Source organism: Bactrocera dorsalis, chromosome 5 (genome assembly GCF_023373825.1).
Source record: "Bactrocera dorsalis isolate Fly_Bdor chromosome 5, ASM2337382v1, whole genome shotgun sequence".
NCBI classification, from domain to species: Eukaryota; Metazoa; Arthropoda; class Insecta; order Diptera; family Tephritidae; genus Bactrocera; species Bactrocera dorsalis.
The window spans coordinates 32,244,613-32,248,831 of NC_064307.1; positions in this window are offsets into that span (position 1 = coordinate 32,244,613).

Consider the following 4,219-nt stretch of genomic DNA (forward strand, 5'->3'; position numbering starts at 1 on the left):
AAAGTATTGTAGCTGTTTTCTTTAACTTAGCTTCTAGGTTTGAAATCCATATAAGTTTTCTGTCTAAAATTATTCCCAAATAGCTTGCCCTATCCCCTATTCTTAGCCGTTGGTACCACTTAATAATAGTAAGATCTGTCTTTCTTGCATTTAGGCTTCGACATGTAATGTCCTTCCTTTCTGGATCAAAAACAACATTTTATTCACTGTTAAGAGTCAGAGATGTGAAGATAATACGCCTTCTGAAGGTTGGACGGAGGAATGAGGGAAGACTATTGGTCTGAAATTCTTTGAACTTGTATATGAGCTTATATCCCTTGACTTTCCTTCATAACGAGGAAAATATGGTTTTATTGCATTATTTACTTTACTAACGGTTACTAACCACACTTTTATATATCTCTGAGACTGCTGTAATAGAGCCGGGAATAAACAGTCGAAATCGAATCCCAACTGGCCCGGGCCCGAAATATAGTTATCAGTAGTACTAGATTCCAGCATAGGAAAATGCATCAAAGCTGTCTCCGAGTCGAAAAGCCATCAAACAGATCGATCACAAGGAAAGATTCGACGGGCGGCGAAACCGTCCCGAACGATGTTTTGCTCGACTTGCACTCCTGCTCTCTGAAAGCAATCGTCAACAACTCGGTATACGGGAACTGTGGGACGGCATTTCAAACTCCCTTACGTACAGCTACAATCGAAACCATTGGTTTTCGGAAAATGAAAAAGAACAGCTGGTATCGAAGCGGAGAGATAACAAACTGCCTACCTCGCAACATTACAATCGACTACAACACGACCGGGTTTGGATGGATACCGAGAGTTGAAGAGGAAATCGAGATGCATTTGCAGACAGAGAGAGGACGAAATGTGTTATTACGAAGAGCTTGACAGCGCTGCCGACAGAGATAATGCTCGAAAAGGCTCCGAAAAAATGCGGCGACTAACAGCAGGTTTTCAAGACTGGAGCTTGTAGAACCTTCAGAGGTGATCTAGTGACTGACTCCAGATACCAAGAGGGTTTCAAAAGGCGACTCCCTATTGTCCGACTTCTTCAATTCATTTCTAGAGAAAATAATACGAGCTGGACCACATACGAGTGAGACCACAGAGTCTATTGAAATTTGCTTGAAGCGCAAGCAACCAAAAAGATAACTACTCCTCATGGACTTCATAACGGTATCGCAAATTTAATTATTTAGCCATAAATTCAATATTGGTTGTAAGCTCGGAACTCAGCTATTTTAATTCTAAGAAGTGTATCTTGACAAATGCCTTAGGTTTCATTTCAATCAATCATCAAACATTAATCATAGATATTCGAAAAACCCGAAACTCATATTTATGTATGAACACGATCGGCAATAACTAGCGACCTCTAAGTATTCGCAGAAATCATACAGGCAAACTACCAAAACTTGCTAAGCAAAGGCCTCGGCACAAACTCGCCGTATACACTTGGAGGCTCCTGGTGACGTCACTCTCCAGGGAGTACATGCCTCCATAAAAAAACCAAAAATGTTTTGAGAGACAACAACGAGCAATTGTTAAGGGCTTTAACTGAAATGTGCAGAAACTAAACTATTGTCTTTCTTACTGGCTTTGCTTTGGCCGCCTATTCGCTTAAACGCAGTTAAGTTGTTGGTTTTTTTGGAAATGCTTTGTCTCTTCGCAGTTTTACTCACTGAGCTTGCCGGCTTAGCTTGCCGCAACTGCGCTCTGCCAGCCGACAACGGGCGGTAGTGGTATAAAATGTTGTGTGAGGTCCAAAACAAAGTCAGTCAAGCAGCCAACACCAGCAAAGCGCACAGCGCGATCAACAGAAAAGGAGCCAAGGATTACCCTTTTCATTTTGTGCATTATTACATAAGGATACAAACAACAGTATTGTGGACAAATTAAGCATTTACGAGTGTTAAGTGATATTTATTTTTATTTCGTAAAGAAATTCAGGCGAAACAAGCAAAAAGGTGAGTTTGGCAAAAAAGCTAAAATTAAAAGTTCAAAAACAAAAAACAAAAAACAAAAAAATTTACGAAATTATGAAATGTGTAAAACGAGCAAAAAGCGTTAATTGTGTCAACAGTGAAGGTAAAAGGTGTAGCAAAGGTGCAAAAAAATTGTATGTAAAAGGCGTGTCAATCAACCGCTTGAATAAAATCGATGAATATAAGACTTTATTTCGAAAAAACAGTGTTCAAATAATGGATAATACACCATTTATCCAGCATTTATAAAAATATATAAAAAATTAAAAAAAAGTTAACAGTAAAAGTGCAAGCGAAGTTGCAAGAAATTTGTAGTTGCCATTGAATTCGAAATGACGCGCATTTGTTGCATGGCGACTGGCTGCAAATTCGCAGCGCGCGTGTGAAATGCGAAATTAATGTGCATAAATTTGTATTTTGCATTATGATCACTAGTATTGAGGAGAGCGTTAAACGAAAGACCAACTAAGGAAATGCAAACTGCCAACAACTACACGGTCTTTAGTGTAGGTTTAATGAACTGAACAATGTATGAGTTGCGATAACTTTTTTCAAATATTTTTTTTCATAATTTTCTTATTTGCTGGCAGCCAAAGTGGGATTATGAAATTTATGGACACAGTTGCTATAATTTGACATAAATAGACTTAAAAGGTTTTATTTGTCCAAGTGATTACTAAATGCATGTTGTTAATGCAAATTACAACTCTAAATGGCGCCCGAAAAAGGCATGATTTTTTCACAAACTTTTAGCTGCCAATATTAGTTACCAACGATGAGTTGTAAAGCATTTCGGTTCCAATTTTTCTTCTGAAAATCATTAAGAGTTTGACCAAAATTGACTTATAAAGAGTTCTCTCATTTATGGCTGCAAGTAAAAATGGAAATTTTTTATAATAATTCGCCGAAATTTCAAAGGCCAGTCCAACCAACTTAGAAAAATACATTTTTTCCAAATATGCCAAAGATTTTTCCAGTCTCCGAAACACTTTTCATGAGCACTTTTTGGGATGGACTTCAGCTCCTTCTGTTAATATTGTTTTATCTCTTCAATTGACTGAAAAGGGGTTCCATTCCAGTGAATGTTGACTTGCTTGCCTGTCTCATCGGCAGTTTTAAAGTCCTTCATGAATGTAGGATTCGAATTCGCACAATTATGCATATCTAAAGAAACCTTTTTAAGGTACTCCTTTTGAAAAAAAATCAGCTTTATCGGAATGAGTCGAGCAAGAACGCGTTTCATACCCAAAACATTCACCAAAACCATTCTAGCGGACTCGCGAGAGATGTCAAGTTCTCTTGTCATCTCTATAACACTTGCCTGAACGATTTTCAATCACCATATCCTTCATTTTTTAGTACTGTCATTAATTTGCAGAGCTCGAAGGACGTCCAGGACGAGGCATCTCTTTAACTGCTTCACAGTTGCCTAAAACTTAATACGCGCTCTGAATGACCTTAAGCTGGAAGTTATTAAAAGCGTATTCTATGTCTATGAAGACAATAAAAGTGTATGCTTTTACATCCAGAGATTTTTCAATCTCTGTTGCACCTGTGCTTACTGCTATTTCTGTGAATTTTCTTTTAGAATTCTCATACTCCAAAATTGCCAGTTTTCCTGAGCTAAATTTCGGCGTTCCAAGGTTTTTAGAAGAATCAGGAAATACTAATGGGTCTGTAATTATTTGGAACTTATAGCACCTTGACTTTCTTCCATAACGAGGAAATATAGTTTATCCGCAGTGCTACTTTAAGAACGTTTAGTAACCAGACTTTTATGTAACTCTGAGACTGTTGTATTTGGACCGGAAATAAACCGTCAGGTTCCGGTGATTTGAAGAACAGCAATGATATCTATCACTGCTCCACTGTCAACGTTTAGTTTCGAAAGTTGCCTAAGAAAGGCCTACGTTCAGAACGAGGGATCCCTTTAAAGATCTCTCGATCTTCTTTGAGGGCTTTGTACCACTCGTAGGCTTGTGTTTTTGATAAAACTGAATCACTGTAATATTAGTCCAAATTTGGTTAGAAATACAAAATTTTGGACATATTCTTTCTTCGATATTTTTATTCATTGTAAAAATAGCAAGGCAGTGTACCGACTGTAACACCCAGAAATAAATGTCGGTTAGCTCGATTTAGCCATGTCAGTTTGTCTGTTTATCAGTATACATATACGCGAACTGGTCCCTCAGTTTTTGAGATATCGCTCTGAAAATTTGCAAACG